The 23,018-nt window shown below is 35.8% G+C and overlaps 1 protein-coding gene across 2 annotated transcripts in view; it reads left to right on the top strand.

Moving 5' to 3' along the window:
• Window positions 1–23,018, top strand: part of GTDC1 (glycosyltransferase like domain containing 1) — a 383,166-nt gene that overhangs the window by 84,713 nt on the left and 275,435 nt on the right. Inside the window, exon 2 of one of the 2 annotated variants that reach the window (XM_025405484.1) lies at window positions 10,829–10,890. The gene's annotated coding sequence lies outside the window, so the exon portion shown is untranslated. Of the gene's footprint in view, window positions 1–10,828; window positions 10,891–23,018 lie in introns of those variants that run through there. The other variant, XM_025405483.1, reaches the window with a different exon arrangement.

Here is a 23,018-nt window from a genome sequence, read left to right as displayed (position 1 = left end):
TCTGGGTATAAGGATGTCATATTTTAAAAACTGTAAAGATGGGGAGGATGAAGAGGAGATTCAAGACAGAGGGACTCAAAAAGCCAGGTGACAGCAAGTTGTCCACTATGGTAAGAGAATGAAGGCATCTAAGTCCATGTGAAGAGAGTGTGGGATATAGTTGGAACACAGTAAATTGAGGCTTTGTATTGGAGACCCATAACGTGGAGCTTTAAATTGATTTTCTAGGCATTATTTCACCTAGCTGTCGCCAGCTATGTGAAACTTTCTTTGGCTTATGGCAGGCAAAATGAATTGGCTTCTGATTTATCCTCCTTTAGTATTAATACTTTCCATGTGCCCATGTGCATGTGTACTCATATATGTACACACACATTTTTACGTATCTATATGCCTGTCTCCCCCATTAGACTAGATCTTTGGGGTTGGAGGAAGTGACATAATTAGGTCTGTGTTAAGGGAAGCACAGTAGATCAGTTCTTAACATTCCTGGTGATTGAGATGCCATTGAAAACTGCAGAATGGATACCAGGAAGAAGGGATTAAAAGGAGAGAGAACAGAAGGTTATTTCAATGCCTCGATTTGAAGAAATGAGCATATGATGAACTAATCTACTGGGAGAGGGAGGGATACTACTTCAAATAATTATATTCCGATTATTCTCGTGAGTCTATTTTAAATTTTGGAAATGCTGTGTCATTTTTATATATTGATTACACATCTTGCTTTAAAATTTTTCTCTTTTTGGTTCATTCCAGAAAAGTCTGAAACAATTTTAACTCTTGCTTTATTGATTTTTTAAAAAGATGAATGATGTTTGGTTTACACAGTTGATGATTAACAGTAATGATGATCTGAAATGCCATCTTAATTCTATTTTGTTAAAGAAACACACAAATAGAGAATTGTAGATGAAAATAATTGGTATAAATCTTATATTATCATTTCCTAGCATTTTCTTATTCTGAGTAGATTCATTGCCTGAAAATGTTAACTTTGATTTTACCAGAGTCTTTCTTAAGTAGATAAAATTTGAAATAATATGATACTTTTCATTATTGTTTGAAAACAATGAACTTTTCCACAAATTTTCAACATTACAAATAGGGTCTTTTCACCAAGATGGATGATCACTCAGAAAAAGTGAAGAATTAGTTAAAGGTTTTGTTGTATGTTTGTTACTGACTGATTTCTCAAAAGCCAGGCTATGTATTTATACTTAAAAAGATGCACCATATAACATATCACATATTTTAAAAATAGCATTCCACTGATGAGTCTTTACTTTCCAAGATGCTTTTAGACAGGCTTATGCTCCACTAATGGTAGGAGACTAATGTCTTTTGGAAATTTTCATGATGCTAATTACAATTTATTAAGCACTTACTCATGCCAAGCCCTGTGCCAAAGAGTGAAGGGACATCGTCTCATTTAATAATAATCCTATTGGGGTGGGTGTTGTTTATTATTAGATGAGAAAATTGAAACATAAAGAGGTTACATTTCTTGTCTGAGATCATGCAGGTAGCAGGCAGTAAAGCAGGGAATGTTTATCTTTGGTGTGTGTGTCTCTTCGTTCTTAAGCTTGCTTCTTTCCATGTTATAGGAAGGATCCTAAGGAATATTAATCCTGCAAGTGGCATCACATGTGAACGGTATTTCTCACCTGCCCTATCATCAGATGACCATCTAATTTACTAGTAATTTCTCAGATTTTTTTTTTTTTTTTATCCTTGTAAAACTGAATACCCTGCACTGTCTACTGTGCTTTCACAAATGAAAATGATGGTCCACTATAAGGTTACTATTTGGATTTAAAAAAAATTTCTTGTTTAATGAGAATAGCCAAATTTTCTTTGAAAAACTTTCTGTACTTATTAAGACAATATTAGTATCCTAGTTTAATGTGTGTGACTGATACAGTTTTACGTTACTTACTTTTTATATTATTCTTTCACAAACAATACAAAGCCTCCCCCAACTGTTGTTTCTCCTTAGTGCTAACTTTAAGAAGTCATACATATTTCTTCCTGAACACCCAGCAGTTTGGTATTCCGTCAGATGTTTTGCAGGGTTTTAGCGAGTCGTTACAGTGAATGTCTTCGAGAAGCAATACATTAGGCAGAGCACTGCAGAGACACCTGTAGAGATCAGCACACCTGCCCTCAAGCAAAAGACAGTAATTAGTTGCTCATCTTCCCTTGCAAACTTCCCCAATGTTGTTGTACATGAAACACATAGATCACAGCAGTGCTGTCATGAGCTCTGCACTGTTGGAGTTGTTTATGCCCATTCAATTTTTAATGTTTCTATAAGACATTTTGATGGGAGCCCTGAGCCCAAAGGGATTTGCATGCTTGATCAAACTTGTGATGATTTAAATATAGAAATAAAGAGAAACCTTTGAATTACTTTGACTGTTAACTTTTAGGACTGCGTTAGTGGAAAACATTTACATGATACTTGAGGCAAAGATGTGTTTGATCAACCTTCACAACTTTTTTGTTTCTTGACAGCAGGTATAGCGCCAGTAAATCTAAACAAGTTTTTTAATGCTTATAGATCCAAGTGCATGTGAATATCTATATAGCATGGTCTGAATATTTTAAAAGATGAATTTGTACCAATCACTTTTATTGAAATTAAACCACTGTCAAGTACCAACCTTTTAGTCCTGCCGCATTGTCATATATAGTTTCTATTATTAAAGAATGAGATGATAGGTGATTGAACTTTAGTAAAATACAGTAGTATATATGAATTGGATATGTTGGGGCCAGATAAATTATCACTTAAAGTACTTGGATGTCTTTTGATATCATTGTTTTAATTTTAACACTATATATGGTCTAGATACCATATGGGATAAAAGCTAGTATTTTACCAAGTGACCTTTTGAGTCGTTTCTAGCAGCTGGGATTCAGTTCTTTGATTGTATTAGTGAAGGTTATTAATAAACAGCTTCAATAGAGATTCATTACTGTTTCTTAAATTATATTGTTTGCAAAATGCTATCATTCCTAATATCATAGCAAATTCTCTTCACATTTATTCTGAGAAAAAAGTAACCCTAGTGCCTTGTTATTCAAGCATAGTCTGGTGGCTACACATACATGCATCTTAAATTGGTTCTTGGAGATAAATGGGCATTATGGAGTTGTCAGATTATAGTAAAACTAAAGAAGAAGATGTTATACAGCATTGGACTGTCACTGACAGAGTTAGAAACCTTAGATGCTAATAAATGCAGTCATCTCATTGTGCCTTGCAGTTTTTCCTCAACATACAGGTAGAATCTTCCTGTGAGTTTCTGAGCGTAGTTTCTGATTAGCTCTTCAACACAAAATGGAGTGATGTGAATATTTAAAAACTTACCTCTAGATTTTATTTTGCCTGCCTTAGCCGTATGTAAGCCTCAGTGCAGATTAACTGGGGATACTCCATTTGTGAGGTAATGATTATGATGCTATGCTAGTATGCTAGCATAGACAGAATACTCTTATTTATTTATTTGTTTATTTATTTATTTATTTTTCGAGATAGAGTCTCGCTCTATCTCGAAAAATAAATAAATAAATAAACAAATAAATAAATAAGAGCTGAGATAAGTTTGGCCCTATCTCAGCTCACTGCAAGCTCCGCCTCCCGGGTTCCCGCCATTCTCTTGCCTCAGCCTCCCGAGTAGCTGGGACTACAGGTGCCTGCCACCTCGCCCGGCTAGTTTTTTGTATTTTTAGTAGAGACGGGGTTTCACTGTGTTAGCCAGGATGGTCTCGATCTCCTGACCTCGTGATCCGCCCATCTCGGTCTCCCAAAGTGCTGGGATTACAGGCTTGAGCCACCGCGCCCGGCCTTATTTTTTTATTTATTTATTTTTTTATTTAGATAGAGTCTTGCTCTGTCGCCCAAGCTGGAGTGCGGTGGTGTGATTTCGGCTCACTGCAACATCTGCCTCCTGTGTTCAGGTAATTCTCATGTCTCAGCCTCCCAAAGTGCTGGGACTGCAGCCACATGCCACCAAGCCCGGCTAATTTTTGTGTTTTTAATAGAGACAAGGTTTTGCCATCTTGGCCAGGCTGGTCTCGAACTTCTGACTTCAAGTGGTCCACCTGCCTTGGTCTCCCAAAGTGCTGGAATTACAGGTGTGAGCCACCGTGCCTGGCCTCTTACATTTTATATACATAACATTTTGGCTAGCTTATGCTTCATTGACTTTCAGGAATTTCATAACAGTCATTCCTAAGAATTGGTCTTGTCTATAGTGGCCTTTGGAATTCCTAATAACTTTATGTTAATGTTACATAAAACATTTGGCAGTCTGTTTCTTATGTAAAGCTGCTCCGTGTACCCTGAGTCAGAAGCTTACTTATCTTTTTATCCTTGGTACCTAGCTTAATGTGATCAGTCAGTGTTGGTTGGATTAGTGGATGATTGAAAATATTATGTAATGGATATGAATAGCCCATGGAAAAGGTAAAGAGTGGATCACAGTTAACACTTTTAATAATAGAAATAACTTTTTCTCCTGCTTGTTTTTTTTTCCAGCATAACCCTTGGTTCATATTTTTTCTAGAATAAGTTCCTATGACTTGATTTTAACTTTACATCTTTACTATCAGTTCATCAAAAATATTCTGTGAAAAAACATTTTATATTTTTACTGTACTAAAGTTAAGCTCTTCTTATTCTGAGTCACAATCTGGACCCATTTAACTACTTTAGCTTTATTTTCTATTGTACTATATTCTCTAGCTGTTGTTTCTCCTCCTGTGCTGGAGAAACTTTTTACTCCTTGTTTCAGGGCAAGTCAAACTTCTACTTCCTGGCATCATGCCTTGGTCTCTGAGCTCCAGTCTCATGAACTTCTGAGTTATTTCTGTTTTCCACCCCTCAGTTAAGAATGAAATCATATGTGCCCCTATGTTTTGCAAAATGGATCTATCTCCAGCTAGCTCATAACTTCATTGGTATGGTTCCTTTTTTTTTTCTTTTTTGTATTTTAATTCTTTTCTTTCTGACATATGGTAGAATGCTAAGTACTTTGTAGTCACATAGTAAATACTATACACATTTACACACTAGGTAATATCTAGTTTCATAGTAGCAAGATAAGCTTCCTCCTAAAGAAAAGAAGAAAGGAAGATGGACAGAAGAAAAGGAAAACAAAACAGAAGAAAGGAAGGAAGAACAAAAAAGAAAGATCAGCAAGAATATTTTGAGGAATAGGGAAAGAGCAGTAATTCTGGAATTTTAAAAACTTGAGTTTAAATTCTGATTCTGCTTACTAGCTTTGTAATATTGGATGAGGTTCATAATCTTTTGGTGTAAAATGGTAATAATATCTATCTGACAAACTTGTTGTAAGGGTTAAATTATATAATGTATATAAAGTGCTTATTGGCATACCCTGGCACATATTTGATGTTGAAGCAATGGTAGCTAACTCTTTTATTTTGCATGTGAGGGAGGAATTTTAGAGAACTGACCAAGGGTCATATAGCTAGTAAATTGTGGAGAGAGAATTGAACACCAGGCCATTCTTACTCTAAAGCAGTGTTTTTCAAACATTAGTGCATCTGAGAATTATCTGAAAGACTTGTTAAAACACTGGGCCCCACTCCAGAGTTTCTGGTTCACTAGGTCTGGGGTGAGGCCTGAGAATTTGCATTTTAAACATGTTTCCTGTTGCTGTTGCTGCTGCTACTGGTCCAGGGACCACACTTCGAGAACCAGTGCTTTCTGGCATATTTCTCAACTCTAGTTGCACCTAAGAAATCACCCTGAGTAGTGTCTATAAATTATTGATGAAACCAGAATCTCTGGTTATGGGCCTAAGTGTGGATTTTTAGGTTTTTGTTTTAAGCTGTCCAGGGAATTCTAACGTGCAGCCAGGATAGGAAGCACCGTTCTGCCTAAGTGAGGCTCTTCGCAGTTTTTTCTTAGAACTGGGTATTAAGTGAAGCAGCTGATCCTGCACCCTCCTGGATGCTCAGTGAGGCAAGGCCTCAGTACTGTGTTGTTTTTATGCTGTTATGTTTTAAAACAATTGCTTCGGCCTAGAATCCTTTTACTGTTTTAACCTGTTCTACTTGTTTTTGTGGACTGTTTGCATTTCTCCATCTTCACCCTCAGTGTATCCTGAATGCCTTCATCAATCTCTAGGGTGGATTTTATGTTAATATTTGGCAAAAGCAAGTAATTCCAATAGTTGACTTGAAGTATAAAGTAAATAAAGGAGTATATCTAATTTTTAAAAAAGCAGTCACATTAACAATTTAGTATACTTTCAGAGTTCTGATTGTGAGTTTGTTCTTCTTTCTGAGATGCTTTGGAAACCTTACATTTTGTTTTAGGGGACCCAGTTATTGGTTAGAATAGGTAATGATAATTGTGCACCCAGAAGTGTATAAGTAAAATGTCGTAGATTAATTGATAAAGGAGTCTTTTTTTCTTTATATGATTCAGTTGGTAAGTATATACAAATCAAGGCATGAAATCATTTACTGGATAAGAGTGGGCAAAATACCACATAATTTCATTAACCTTTAAGCAATGAAATTATAAATCCATATGCAAATGTTTAAGGTTATCATTGCCTATCACCCCCTTTTGATTCCTACAGACCGTTAATTCTTCTCTGTCCTGCTGGGTCTTATTAAAACTTCTGACTGATGTACTTTTATTAAAAGGTTTAGAATTTACCAATTTAAAACACTTGCTTTACACTATCACCTCTAATTTAACTAGGCCTATTAAACACTGTATTTTGCAAAGGGAAAAAGTCAATTGCTGTTTCTTTAAAAAATAATAAATTGAAATGAATTTTAAACTCTGCTTAGAGGTGAGCAACTGCTATATACTACTAGGCCTTTTGATAGCTGATTTGTTCCTTTAGTATGCAAATTTTAGGTTTACAGAGATCTAGTGCTTTTATTTAGGAAATATGCCCAGAGGCTAGATTGGTAGGCTTTGGGGAGATAACTAGTTTGGTGTGAAATAAATAGTTGTTAAAAGATCACATGAATTGGGTCCCAGAAGATGAAGAGTAGACTGAGACAGATTGAGGAAAACTGACTGTACTTCATTTCATTTGGCTATACATGTCACTGAATTAAAAATGAAGACAATGAATGATGGCAACACAAAGCAAATTAATGAAAATAAGCCTTTTTTTGGTGGGTTTTCTGAAAAGCTCTGTCTTCTGAGCAATTTAAAGAAACGGGCTGAGTACACCCCTAACCAAAGAAGCTTGGTCCACATCATTCTGGGAGGCCAGCCTTTTAAGAGATTTTAGCTTTAGCAGGGAGGAAGGAATGGGTCAACTCCCCTCCCACCCCCTGCCTATCAAGTCAGCAGCATCACTTCTGGTTAGTGAGATGACAGATGTCATAGAAAACCTCACATTCAAAACTAGAGGGCTTGGAGATGCTAGCTTAGGTTGGCAATTGTAGATATTCTGGCTTGCAAGTGTTAAACAAATAATAATAATAAACTTTTAGCTTTGCGAAGTTAGTTTTAAGAAGTGGTACACTTGTTTTGTAGCACTGCTGTTTTGGAATCTCTGACGTCCAAACATTTATTTTTCCTTAAATAACTGAAAAATAGTGAAATACATTTCTATATCGATAGCTTATAGAATCCACTGTGTTTTTTTTTTTTTTTTAACAGTGCATATATCTGTCTTTTTGGTTGTCTAAGCAGTTAGGCCATTAAGAAATAGAATATTTGAATAGCGTTAGCATTTGAAATGGTCTCTGTATGCCTATTTGTTGTATGTCTCTGGTAGTAGAGGTGCAGAGGACATGGGTGATGATGATGTATGAAGGTGGGATGCTAGATTATTTCATTGAGGCTGGAGGTTTGTAATCTTGTTATCATTAAAGCTTCAAAGAGGTGTGGTATGTAGGAGTAGGAGTGCCAATGCCACAGTCTAGTAGAGTGAGAAGTGAGAATAGCTAATTGGTTCTTGCCAGCCTTAGCAATAGTGGTTTTGGTAGAGTGATAGCTAAGGAAGCCAAGTTATGGTAATTCAAGTACTGAATGGAAGTTGAAGTGAAAACAACGAGCTTATGTTATTATTTTATGAAGTTTCACAGGGATAGTTGGTAGGGTTGGAAGAACTGTTATTGATGAAGGAGAAGAAACCAGTGGAGAAGAAAAGGAGAAGACGGATAGTGCAAGTTCCTAGAAACAGCATAAATGAATAGGACTCATAGTATAGGTAGAGGGTTTAGTAATGGAAAAGAGTGTCAACCATGAGATAGGAATGAAAGTGTTATGAGACAGGAGAATTTGCATATGTAGAGTGGGTTCTTAGTTGCAGACAATAGCTAGTTTGAGTTGCATACAGAGATGCATCACATGCTACTTAATTTGCAGAAGTGCCAAGGAACCAAAGTTGACTGTGAATAGCAAGGAACAGCACAAGCCATGAGAAACATCCCATGATACTATTCTAGTAGAAACTCCACTGCCATTTGCTACTTAGAGCCTATGAGACTAGGGATCATTTAGTAGCATATCTACATACATGGTTGTTTCAGAAGAACAAAATGCCTTCACTACAGAATTTGATCTCATTTGTAGTTGGCTACTTCCTTGATTTGCTCATTTCTGCTTTCTAAATCTTGAATGGATTTGGTTGAACCTGGGTTCAACCAAAGGCATGATGCCAGAGCATCTGGGAAATATTTTCAGCTTGAACTTTGTGAGTACAGGAAGTTAGAGTGCATGCTAGAAAGGGATTGGAGCGCAGGCTGAGTAGTTCTGGCTCTTGGTCTTTCATGAGCTGCAATCAAGATGTCAGCCAGAGTGACATTCATTTGAAAGTTTGACTAGCCTGGAGGATCTGCTTAGAAAATGGCTCTCTCACGTGGCTGTTATGTTGATTCTGGCTATTTGGCAAGATGCCTTGTGTACCTTTCCCTAGGATGGCTTGAGTGTCCTCACAACATGGCAGCTGGCAGCTGGCCTCCCCCAGGAAGATCCAAGAGAGTAAGGAAGAAGCTCTAATATCTTTTAGGACAGACACTGTCACTTCCTCTGCATTCTGTTGATCACTCAGACCAACCCCGATATGAGCAAAGGGAGTACACAAAGGCATGCATTCCTTGAGGTGAGGATTATTGGGGGCTGTCTTGGAGGCTGGCTTCCTTGTACCCTCTTTTCCCCTTTCTTTGGTAGCACAAGTTGATCAGATTTATCTGTAGAAGCAAAAAATGAAATTATTTTAATAGAATGAAACTTGACAAGAATTTGGATAGAATGTGGTTCTTTATATTAAGGGTACATAGTGTACAGTATTGTCAGCCAGATTTTAAGGAGATAACGAAATGCTGTTCATTTACTTGTTCTCAGGTTTATATTCTACAAGCAGAGCTTGTATCGTAACATTATCATTCAGTCGAGGCATATGTATTTTGAAGTGTAGAGATAATGAGGTAGTGATACTGTCTTCTAGAATAACTCTTCTGTCTTCATCTCTGAAATTCACTGGTCTGGCTAGCTGTCTCTAACGTCATTTCCTCGTCTCAACTCTTTAAGACCCTGACAGACTCTGAGATTATAGTGAAGATTTCTGTGACATGTTGGGTGGGTATAGACTGCTCTCTCGTGCCTTGGTCACATCTTCGTGTTTATTTTTTCATATCATGTATCACAAATTGAAATGATGTTGCTGATATACTTGTTTGTCACCCTGCATCCTTCTCCCACTCCCCAAAGTAAAGCTCCAGCAGAGTAGGGCTTTGTTGACTTACTCACTGCTGAGTCCTCGGCACTGAGTGCAATGCATGGTAGATGCCCAGAAGGTGATTGTCTAAATACATTATTTTTTGAGAGGATACAATACATGATTATTATTTGAAACAGGACACCACAAAAGGTAATTTTCTAATGCACAAGGTAAGTAAAGGTAGAGGTCCGTTTTCTATAAACCAAATGAAAAGAAAGAATGAATATGTTTGGCTAATTCTGTAATTTTTTTATGTAAACTGTTTTGGAGCCACATTTCCTATTGATTTGATCACACCTTGTTTTTCCTTGTCATAAATGGTCCTTTTTGGATGAGTTACAGTGTGAGTTCTGGCCCTGTCAGAATTGATATTCCTAGGAATCCTGACTTTAATATACACAGAACAGGAAAAGTCATGATAGGCACCCTTGGGTATATATGGTAACGTGTTAGTTCTCTTCAAGACTGTGCATGGCTTACAGGGATCACAGGGCTCTGTGAGTTAAGCAACAGTTTAAACCTGATGTATTGCTCTCCCAGAAAGTAGTATTCTTAAGGTATTTACCCCAGATCTGCAAGTGTCTGTGTTTCCCGGGGGGGGATCCCCCAAACCTGGAATGCTCATCCATATGCATTCCAACCTGCCTCTGAGATGTTAGGCAAGCCTCAGCAGAGGTTCTTGACAGTTTTTTGGACTATGGACCTTTTGGCAAATCTGACAAACTATTGACCTTCTCCCAGAGATACTTATTTACATAAACCCACCAATTTTACATATATCATTCAGGAGAGCATAGATTCCTGAAGGCCATCCAATGACCAAGGCTAAAGAACTAATCTGATAATTATTATTATTATTAAGTTACAAATGATTTGGAAAATCTCTGCAGAGACTGAAAATCTCTTATTAATTAAGAATAACCTTAGAATCACTCAGAACATTTCTGTTCTTGCACTTTCTTCTCCCATCTTGCATCTTGGAATATCCAAGAGCCAGACTAGATCATCCAAATTAGCTCTTGACCAGCTCAGGATTGAGAATTCAGGCTGGGTTTATTTTGAAGGTACTAACTATGTCTTTTGTGATCTTACAGGTATCTCTGCATTAGCCAGATTGGACATATGTAAAGGGACATCAGTATATCTGGATAATCAGGTAAGCAGATGGGACTTCATTTTTATATCTCCATCAATTCAGTCCTCTGGCAGTATGTGGGCATTTTCTATCATGTCTCGTTTACTGCAGTGTGGGTCAGTAAGATGATTGATATTTCTAAAGAGAAGGAAGCAGCCTTTTTTAAGTTTCACCAGGTTATTTCCCTGCTGCTTAAAGTCAGATTTCTTTATTTTTATCTCATTATTATTTCATGTATTCATACATCTATAGTAGACAATAATTCTCTACTTTTCTTTTTATGTATATTCTTTGGAGAGTTGTGGACAGCTCTCATATTGTTCCTTGGTTGTCAGCCAAGTTATAGACATTTAACTCCTTTAATCTTTCTTTGTAATTGAGTTAGCTTGGCTGCTTTTTCCAGATTTTCCCCTTGTTTTATGGTGCCATTAATAAACAGAAAAACAGTCTATTGCCTGGCTTCTTCTACACCTTTCGTTCTTTTTGTTTTCTGTTTTTGCCTCGTATTCCTTGTTGAACTAAGGCCAGCCAGACATCATTCTCTGGACCACTTTGGCACTACATGAATGCCTTGCCTGCAACTATCAGTGTCCCATGCAGTAACGCCATCATCAGTATGTCCTAGAGAAAAAAGAAATGTAAAAGGCGAGCAGTGAGGAGCAAAATAATGCATTCTTTAATTACATGGCAGACTTACCCTTACCACCCAAAGTAAATCATTGTACCTGAGCCCTTTAACACAGCTTTTGTCATCCTGAAGCGCTGTGCACGGGCACTAATTTGAATAATAAGAGAAGCGTGTATATAGTTTGAAGTTTGCCCACTGTTCTCACTTGATTCCTTCCCCATGTTCTCACTCCCCCACTGCCTTTCTCAACACGGATCGTGACTTGTTATCAGATTCTGTGGCCATGAACAAAACTGGGCAGGGGATCATTTTGCCGGAAATTAGATAGGCTCAGGTGGTAAATGCTCCATGTCTCCATGTATAACATCTGAGGCAAGTGCTTTAGTTCTTGCTATTTCTGTAACAGCTATTGGTCTTCTTTTAACAGCTGATTCAATGGCAATGTGCAGGAGGAAAGAACTAGTAGATGTTTGGTGCTATTTATCAACACTGTATTAGTAGCACAACTTTTTTCCCCTCTGATTGGCAGGGAGAAGCATACTGCTTCTAGATGATGCTGAGCTTAGTGTAAAATATGCCAGCATGGGATCTGAGCTTGTCACAGTTCATTCTTTCTTTTCATTTGGTTTGTAGAAAATGGACCTCTACCTTTACTTATCTTGTGCATTAGAAAGATAAAAGGTGATACATCTAGGAGCTAATGGCTTATTGGTGTCTTTTAGTCACCAGATTCAGATAATATATTTAGTTGAAGGTTACAGCAGCACATACTCGGCTTTCTCATTTGTGTTAGCTTCACTTCTAGTACAGAATTGAATAGGATTGAAGAGACGGTTTTCCTGTTTGTGTCTGTGGCAACTTTTTCGATGATTTGTGGTTTAATTCTTTAAACATTTTTGATCACTTATCACTTCTTTCTCTGTGAAGGCTTAAAGTATTCAGATTCTAATGTTATAGTCTTTTCATCACATTATTTAATTTTAGAGAATTCAAGGTCAGAATAGCAGCTGACATAGTTGTCTCTGAATAGTGACCTAAAAATTATAATACTACTTTTTTTTTGGCCTGGATTTTATGGTCTGCCTTCGTGGCATCAGATTTTAAATAAGATTATGTGGTTGTGAATCATGTATTTCTTGGTCTCTGGCCTCTTAAACAGGTAACTATATGACTTGGACCCTTTTTAAGTCTGCTTTTAAAAAATGTTAATCTCTCACGTGGCTTTTAAACTGTTGACAGTATTGTACTTGACATTAATTTTGTTAGGCAGTTAATGCATTCTTCGGCATAACTTTGTTTCTTGGGTCTTTTCAAGACCTGTCAAAGAAAACAAAATGCTAACCTGACTTTAAAGGGGCAAGAAAATCCCCCCCAAACTATATTATTCTTTGTTCTCTATGTGCATCAAAGTGACAATCCCACACTGTCTCAATTGAGGGAGTCTAGCACAAAAATGAAAAACAGCCTGGCACTGTTATAGGCTTGCAGCCAAAATGTTTTGTGTAGCTTGGTTCTGGCAGTGGTTTTTGTAAGGCAGAGGGTCTACCCTCACAGCATCACCGAAGGAAGGCAGGCAGCCTTAGTGTTTCCCACTTACACTGTTTTTTCCCCTCTTCTCTTCCTCTTTCTTCACACAGACCACCATTGTGAAAAGAAATATTTTTTTCCTGAAATAGAAATATCATTCCCCTTACAACTTCCACATTTAGTAAATGGCTTTGTTCCTTATAGAAGTTGGTGCTAAATTTGCCTTTTCCACTCTCTTAGGTATTTTCTTTACAGTTGCATTTTTGCTACTATTGCTAACTTTGGTCATGTTGACACAGTATTTTTGATTGGTTGGAATCTTGTCTGCTTCAGAATTTATTATTTGAATGGAAACTTTTGAGTATTATTTGCCTGTATTATATGGATTTTTATGCCAAGATACTCTTGTTAAGACCAAAATGTCTGCCATTGTTCTCTATTTTTGTCTAAAATTCAATGTCAGTTCATATCTTTTACAAGTTGCATACTTTTAGAATGTCTGGTAAGTCTTGGTAGATAAGCAAGTGAACTTCCATTAAAATAAAGGGATGTGCATTTAAAATATTTTTCCTTTGAAATAAAAAATGCAACGTAAAACACAGAAGTATTTTTAAGTTTACCAATTCTCACAAAATTATAGTTAGTGCCCTACCATTAGGAGTGTGAAAATGTGGCATAATGAGTTTTAAATAGAGATGATTTGAGCAGGAGACTAGATTTTCACTATGAGCAAGCATTCTATGAAATTTCGTAGAATGTTCCTCACAATGTAAATATGTTTTCTGTTGTATTAAGCAAAACAAATGATTTACTTTCTAGTGATCTATTTTTAAAATTAGATTTTTTAAAGTGATCTATTTTAAAAATTAGTTTTGCAATCACGATAAGAATAGTTAATAGGCAGAATATGTTTTTATAGGAGGAGATTGATATTATTTTGACTGATCTTTATTTTAAAAATTGTCAATGATTTTTGGCAATAAGAAAATTACTTTGAGAAGAAAAACTCATGTATTTTTGTAACAGTGTAACAAATGTGACTGAAAAGGAAGCAAACAGTGGCTTGTGTTTGAATTATTAATGTGAAACTTTTTTATATGCCATATATACCGGGAAATATATCTATTATGGGTACTGTAAGATAAAATTGTGCAATCTAACAGTTGTTTCTTTTCTGGGGATTTATTTTTAATTTAGAAAACGCTTTAAAATTATTAAAAGGATTTATAAAACAGAGGTGTATCAGCAGTATGCATTAAATAAACTCACCTGTTGTTTTCTCTCATTCCGAACAGGCTCAGCGACATGTTGGTTCACTACTTTAGCAGAACAAACAAATACTCCAATTGCTTTGTATGCATAATGCACATGTAATAAATGCTACAATTTCCCATTGCTCCCAATGCTATCTTTTTAAACTTGCAAAGTGGCTTTTTTTATGCAGAGCTACCAAAGAGCTACTAAAATGAATCTGGGTGGGATGCCTGTTAAGTTATATGAATTAAATCTTTCGGTCAACATTTTAAACTTCTGAATTCTGAGAGTTTTGCGAAGGAATGCCAGTGAAACTTTTTTCACTTGATCCAGTTAAGTTCATGACTGTCTTGAATCCCCTGTGGCAAGGTCTGATAATGTTAACATTAGCGAGTAAAGATAACATACACACACAAGCCTCTTTCATTCTGTGTATACTGAATAATGTTTATTGCATATTAACCACTATTCAGTGACTTTAAATACACTTTCTGCAGTAGTTTAATTTTTATTTGCAGTGAAGCTCTTTATTTTTTCTGTGGTAAGAATATATCTTTCAGTGATTTAGGACAATGTGAATTGTTCTATTTATTTATTTATTCTAACTACACACAGAGGCATAGGAGAAATATTTAAGAGCCATAATGTTTAAGCAGTTTTTTGGTAAATACGGTTGAGTTTTTCATTTTTGTAGAATAGAATTTATAGACAATAAATTGTATAGTTTTAATTCAGAACACATAGCAAAGCTATTATATCTTTTTAGTTTGACATTATATATTTTTAAGGAACATAATATAGTAACTTAATCATTATATTTGTAAAAACACGGAGAAACACATTTATTAAGAGGTAACAGCAAAATTGAATAAATACTGTTGATTATTTTAAGTAGGTTTTTACTATATTAAGTACTGAGTTTATAATTATAACTAGTACTTCATTTCATTTGAATGTCAATATAGATTTCAAACATGACTGTCGGGAAGATGGTTTGAATGTCTTGTTTGATATCAAATATTGGTAATGTAATAACAAATAGCGATTTTTAAGTTTATGTGGTCTAAATATGAGTAATCGTCCCTTAAGCATACGGTACATACTTTAGTGTCAAAATTCAATAGATAGTATTGCATGAAAGGGTACATGTTAATTTCCTCTTAATTTTTGATACGTTTTAATTTCTCCCACCCTCTGACGTATTATTCTGTAGAATACTTTTACAAGTATTACATGTGTTTTCTATGGCATCTCACACTGCTCACTTTTTATCTATAGTACCATATGAGTTCCTCCTTTTTAGGTTTACACTGCATATTTTAAGCTGCTGATAGTGTAAGTAGATTGCAAGGTAAAGTGACATTTAGCTTTTTGAGTTAGCTTCATTTTTAGCATGAGAACAGGTTTTTTTTTCCCCCTGTCCTAAATCTCATATTTCCCATTAAAACAATCTTACTAACATTGAACAAAGAAATTTAGGGATTTGGCTAAAGCAGCACTTGAAATGCATCAAAAAGTGGCTACTACAATACAATTTTATTAATGAATGATCTACATTGGTTCCAGCTGTGTCCATGTGATTAGGCCTTCACCAGGCAACAATGGGTATTTCCCTATTGCTTTTATTTGATTTCCAAGAATGTGTCATCTGTTACATCAGCCTCTGCCAATACGCCCCTGTAAAAGTGTTTTTTTTTTTTCCTTCTAAATTTCTGAAGTGTAAGTTGAATACCCACACATAGCCCTGCTGAAATATTGTTTCTCTTGAATGGTGGCCTACGTTTGTATGCCTGGTGTTGCATACCAAAATCTCAGAATGTAAATTAAAGTAAATGTTTATTAAGTTTATCAGTAAATTTTTGGAAGTGTGGTTGCCTGGTAATGCTAAAGATAGACTATTTTAGCTTTTACATTTCCATCTTAATATTTTATTACAGTGGTATAATGTGTTATAGAGGTGGACAAGCTTGCAGATTGAAGTGGGGATCGTCCAGATTGTTCCCTTCCCTGGACCATATGGTATAGTTCTAAAAGCCTTTTGTATGCTGTCTGTTCAGTTTATTGTAAACTCAATCTTTAGTGCACCTAAAAAGATAACCAAATAAAAGTGAGCCTTAGAAAACGGACTTCATATCATATAAGGACCCCAGATATATATTTTTGAAAGGAGATAACTGAAAATGAAATTGAAGTTGAGATGATATTATAAACAAGGGAGATTTGTCGTTCTCTGAATTTTTTTTATATCACATGGATTTTTATAGATTGTCTTTGAATACTGCTTTTAAAATGAAAGCATTTATGTTATGTGACTATAGTTTTGTTATCCTTATTTATCCCATTCTTAGAGTTTCAGGAAAAAGAATGTAGCATTGTTCTGTTTTACAGAGGAAGTCTCTACCTGTGACTGATGGTAAGGAATATATAAACTACAGGTTTTATGAATACGTGGATTTTTTGACTTATCTTCGTGAGAATTAGGCTAGATAACTCAGTAATTTCACTCTGTGAGGAATTACCTATACCCAGAGTTGAAAGGTTTCTAATTCTTATTTGTTTTCCTTTCTTGCCCTACCCCTAACTTAATATGTTTCTGTAATTCTATTTTAGGAAAATAGAGTAAGAGATTGCTTATCCCATATGCTAAGATCCTCTAGAAGCAGGAATGAGTAATTTCTCCTGACTCTCACTCTCCTTCCCTCCAAAGTAAGCCACTGTTTGAGAAGAGCATTAGACATTACCCACTGCTTTTTGGCATAAGAGATTTGAAGTTGAAATTCTACCAAATGGGGGTAAAAAAAAGGAGAGCCTGTGAAGAACATGATTCTTTACTCTATCATTACCCTGAACCACTGAAAGGGTAACTGAGAGGAACTCAAATGTTATTGGAATGTGTAATTTTCCTTTGAATGGCCACAGTGAAATATATTTGAACAAAAATGGTGAAACTAGTATATGTGGTGTATGGAGTTGATGGCGATTGAAATTAATGAATCTTTTCAGCACTATACAATATAAATTATCCCAAGAATAGTACACATTTAAAATTTGTCCAAGAGAAACGTACATAGAGAATGATTATTGTGTTGTTATTACCTTAGGGAGATGACTAGAGATAGATGGATTATTAAATAATACAATAATGCTAGTGGTAAATTAGACACAAAGTATTTGTTGGGATATACATTTTTCAAATTCAAAAAGTTTTCTAAAACAGAATCGTTGATTTCAAGTGTATGTGTGGGAGTCTTTCCTATTTAAAAAATACTGTTGTTTTATAATCTCTCATTTTATTTATTTATTTATTTATTTTGAATGGAGTCTTGCTCTGTTATCAGAGCTGGAGTGCAATGGCGCCATCTTGGCTCACCACAACCTCCACCTCCCAGGTTCAAGTGATTCTCTTGCCTCAGCCTCCTGAGTAGCTGGAATTATAGGCACATGCCAGCATGCCTGGCTAATTTTGTATTTTTAGTAGAGACAGGGTTTCTCCATGTTGATCAGGCTTTTCTCGAACTCCTAACGTCAGGTGATCCGCCCGCCTCAGACTCCCAAAGTGCTGGGATTACAGGCGTGAGTCACCGCACCCAGCCTTTCATTTATTCTTAAGCCACTTTCTAAGGTGCTCACAAAATTGAAAAGCATAGTTTACACTTTCACACAAATTAGATACCTTCCCTTTTTCTCTCCCCCATTCTCCTTCTTTTCTTCTTTCTTCCTAACCTTCAGCTATTTACTTATATATGTGTGTTATATATATGAATGATATATACCATACTATAGAAAAATGTCATTTTAATAGATTTGAGGGATTGAAGGTTCCACTTAAGAAAATAAAAATCTTGTAATAACTATGCAACAAATGGATTTTTATGGAGGAATTTGACCATGTTTATAGAAGGAATTCAGATTACAGAAAATCGTAGAAGTGTAAATTCAAAATTCTTTTGTTTTTTTCTAACTAGGAAGGACTGGATTACAGCTTAAGAAAAGAGGAACCATAGAGAGTCTAACTCAAGTATCTCCTATTTTAATGGTAAAAATGCCTCTGGCTCCAAGTAGTAGAAAATCTTACTGACATTGATTTAAATGAGTTAGGGTTTTATTTGTCTCATAAGAATCAGAAGGCAGTTAGTTCACAGGTAACTGATACTATCAGGGATCCAGGTAGTGTCTAACTTCCCCACCATCCTTAGCATGTTACTTTTGCCTCTTATTTCACTTTCAAGCAGGAAGAACAAAGGGAGAGCTCAGAGACTTTCTTCCCATGGATACTTTCTCTTTTTCTTTAGAAAGGGATGTTTATTCACAGGGACTTCTGTCTAGTTCTCATTGGTCAAAAGTGTGTCCTATATAACCACCTCTAGAGTGAAGTAATGAGTGTTTTTGCTTTCTAGCCTCTTTTAGAGGAAGGCAGGGAGAATGGGAATTAGAATGAGTGTTGAATGAGCCATCCTAAAGTTATCTGCTGTAATTCCTTAATTCCTTTGTACAGTTAGTTGTTTGGACTTTTGAAACTCTCTGGATACTTGGTTTATGTAGTAACTTGCTATTGATTGTCTTTTGAACAGTTAGTGCATATGTGTTGGTATTGTTATGTTTCCGTGTCTGAGGACAGGAACTGTAATTGGGTCATCTTGGTATCTTTACGCTTAGCATAGTGCCTACATGTTGAACCTCAATAATCCCTTCTTGAATGAATGAATGAATATTAAGAAATATATTTGTTAATATTGTGGGTATAAATCATTTATACATTTAAAGGATATTGTAATATTTTTAATTTTGTGAGGGTTTGTGGACTAAATTTTGTAGAATTGCTTGTTATTGCTAAGGGGACATCAGTGTAATAATGTCCAAGTTGTTTTGAAAAAAAGGGAAGTCCTCAAAATGGTTTAGTACCAATGTTTTTTGGGGGCTGAGTATTCCATGAGTAAGTAAGAAATATGATTGCTTTTAACTCTATGCATAGACTATTGTTTAAACAAAGATATTTTATAGTACTCATATGTTAGGATCTTAGTTTTTAAAGAAATAGGCAATCGGAATTTATTCAAAAGGCAAACAGGTGATTTGATTATATTACTGATGCTGATTTATAGAAGCATCATATGGCTAAGGACATATTAAATCAGATTTTGCATTAGTTGACATTTGAGTTTTTAAATTCTTAGAGGGACAGCTTTATACTTTTTAATTCACAAGCAAATGGTTATGTACGATAGAATTTCATGTCCAAAGGAAATCTTAAGAGGTCATCTTTACATCTGCTTGTTGTGCCCTTGACTGTCTTAGAAGGATGCAGACTACATCTTCATTCAAAATCTGCAGAAGGAATGGCTCAGACTTGGTAGGAATCAGTAACTTACAACTCCTCCAATGTCTGACTTAAATTCTCTTTATTGTATTTCCATTCAGTTTCTGTTATTTTAACCTCAGAGGACAAAATGAACAACTATCTACTATCTCCCATACAACATCCCCCATATAACCCTATTTTAATAAACTCCTCTCTCTTCATTCATGATGGCAGGATTGTTGGTACCTTAATTACTAAAACAGTCTGTGCATGGATAGAACTTAATTCAAAGCAGGGAATGTATTCAAGTGTCTGGAACTCAAATTTTCTATCTGAGCAGTTTATAGTCACTAGGAATAAAGAAAGCTCTTTTAACATTCAAAAGCAGTCCTAGGAGAAGGGTTCTTACATAATGACAATGTAGGCAAAATAGTTTCCTAGATTTGAACTCAGAATTGGGTATTGGTAGTTTTATTTGGCCGTTAAGCAGATCTTTTGCTCATACTTTTGGAAGTAATAAAGGTCAACACTTTGCACTTAAAAAAGTGCATGTAAAATATCAGCCGTCCCTCACTATTTTCACCTTTATTGTCACTGATCAGTATAGTATCTGACTCACAATATGCACTTAGTAAATGTTTGTTAAATAAGTATCCCTTGATAATGCTTCTAATATGGGTAGCTTTATGCTTTGCATTTCTCCATTCCTCTGTATTTCATGCTGTCCAATAAACACTCACACTTTATTTTTTACTGTCTTTATCTTTCTATTCAATGATATTGGCCGTGATTTAGGATTTACTTGAAGATCTGAATACCATAGTAATACCTGAACAATTCAATTTGTGATGACACTGTAATTTTCAAATTCAGGAATACCTCCTTTGTTTTATTCCTCATAAGATAGTGACTTAATTATAGCCTGTTGATGAGAATTCAGAATGCATTAACTGAATATTGTATACAAGGCACTTTGCTGGGTTATGAGTAGTTACAAACATGAATTGTACATAAACGTTGCTGCCAAGAAATTGAGATCTGGTTGGGAGACACACACACATATACTGTATAACTATAGTATAAGAGGGATTGTGGTGACTGCTCTAAATGGGGTAAAAGCAAAATTTAGGGCACTACAGAGGAAGGCGTAATTACTTCTGACTAGCTCAATATGGGTGAGTAATTGACTAAGTCTTCACGGATGACATGAAATTTGAATGACGTCTTGAACTATATGTAGGAATTTGACAGGTCATGAAGGCAAAAGGTTTCAGAGAGGAGAAATAGCAGGAGCAGTACTCGCAGATAGGAATGTGTATGGAGTGTTTGATGAAATAGAATGGTTTCTTTAGTATTTAGAGTAATAGTGTGTCTGTGGGAGTGACAGAAATTGAGGCTAGAATGGAGCTTGGAACCAAATTGTAAGGGGTCTTATTTCTTGTTAAATAATTTTCTTTATTTCATAGAAAAAGTATAGGTTTTTGAGTGGAAAAGTGACATCAAGGTATCTATAAATTTCAGAGGAAGAATGGAAGACGTTAAATGTAGCTACAGGTAGGGAGATCAGTTAGAAGGCTGATGAATAGCTCCTGTTGAAGATGATAAGGGAGGCTGGAGGCAGCAGAGCTTGGAAGGAGGGTCTGATACCAGAGGCCTGGTGTGAGTCAGATGCCCTGTGGCCTGCTGATTTGCTTAGAGGTGTGCAGCAGTGTTCTGGCTCCCAATAGAAGGTGCTTTCCAATTTTGAGCCTTCCTTCCAGCCTTACCATTTTGGTGGATTGTGGAACATGCTCCCACTCGCTGCACCTGGGCGATCAAATATTTCAAATATTTCAGCTTGAATTCTAGAAGGAAGCAAAAGGAGAATTTGAATAGTTACGTGAGCCAGTAATGTCTGCCACATTTCCTCAAGTCTGTATTTCCTGGGCTCTTGGTTCACCTTCTTGAACTATTCGTATAACTTGCTATTGGTCCCTCTTTGAGACCCTGCTCAAATGTTCTACATTTATCATTCTGTATTGAAGTTATATCGAGGCCTGAGACCCAAGACTGTATTTGGGTCATCATAATATCACAAAACAGTTTAATTTTTAGAATGTAATAATAAATGCTTGTTGAATAAAGCAAATTTGTTTATGTTTTGTGGTCACACAGAGCTTCCTCCTCTTTGCACATACCAAGCATATGCCTATCAGGGTCTTGCTGTGCCTGTTGCTTAGATCCAGATCTACATACTCCCCAATCCCCTCGCCCCTTCTTCTGATTTCTGTTCAGATGTCATCTCATTATCAGCAAGATGTTTTCTCACAACGCTGTATCAATTACCTCCTCACACCAGCTCTCAGTAGCCCCTATCCTCTGTTATCCTGTGTTATTTTTCTTTATAGGTGCCCTCATCTGACATACATTTAACTTGATGATGGTCTTTTTACACCAATTAGAAAGAAATTGTTTGTGATAAGAGTACCATTTGCTTTGTTACCTAATTTGTCCCCAAGCATGCAGAACAATGATGAACAGGCACTTAGTAGGCACAGTAAGTATTTGTTGAATGAATTAATGGTAGAGATTAGGCTGAAAAGGATAGAAAACATTCACGTACAGGTTTGTTTATAAGTTTATCCAAACCATGGCATTGTTATTATAACTTTTATGATAACAAATCATTAATATTTCTCTCAGAAAATAAAAAAGAATTCTATTTTCTATAGATTGTGCCTGTGAAATCTAATTATGGATTAGTATTTGTTTTAAAAACATTTGAATGCCAAGCATATCCAGTCAGAAAACACTTTTATTATCCATGCCAGCTTAATTTTTAAGGCAGTGAAATGGAAGACTGTCATTCCAGTAAGCAACTTATTTTCATTTGTGAGAATAGAATATTTTGAGTATTCTAATTGATTTTTGAAGATGGTTTTACAAGAAAATAATCCTTGTTTCTGTACGTTGTACGTTTGCCTTTAGGATGGAAGGAAACTAGAAACAGGCCTGGAAATTATTTTCTCAGAAAGGTGCAAGCTATAACTGAATTGATTTTTGACAAATGTATCAGGAGGAGGGTCAGTCAGGCCCAAGGTAAAAGGTAAATCTTGGGATTCTCAACACTTTAAAGAAGACCTGATTTTAAAAATCGTTTTATATGTATTTTTAAAGTTTGTAAAGAGATTCTAGACTGTTTGTCATGAGCTCAAGACTATTTTTTACTGTATTTTATGTCAAATTTCACTTGGATATTTTTCTAGAAATGTTAAGTCTATAATTGGGCAGTAAAAAAATTGGTTATCAAATCAATATTATTATATGGCTTTTAGTGTCATGAGAATTCCCTTTTGGAAACCCATAAAAGCTCATTTTTTCTCACTATAAACTTTATCTGTCAGTTCTCTAGAAGGTCAGAGTACTAATGTTGGAGGTGATCTGCTCTGGGACAAAGAGTCA

This window comes from Theropithecus gelada, chromosome 12, assembly GCF_003255815.1.
Source record: "Theropithecus gelada isolate Dixy chromosome 12, Tgel_1.0, whole genome shotgun sequence".
Taxonomy (NCBI): Eukaryota; Metazoa; Chordata; class Mammalia; order Primates; family Cercopithecidae; genus Theropithecus; species Theropithecus gelada.
The sequence above is the reverse complement of the archived record's forward strand: the minus strand, read 5'-3'. Positions and strand labels throughout refer to the sequence as shown.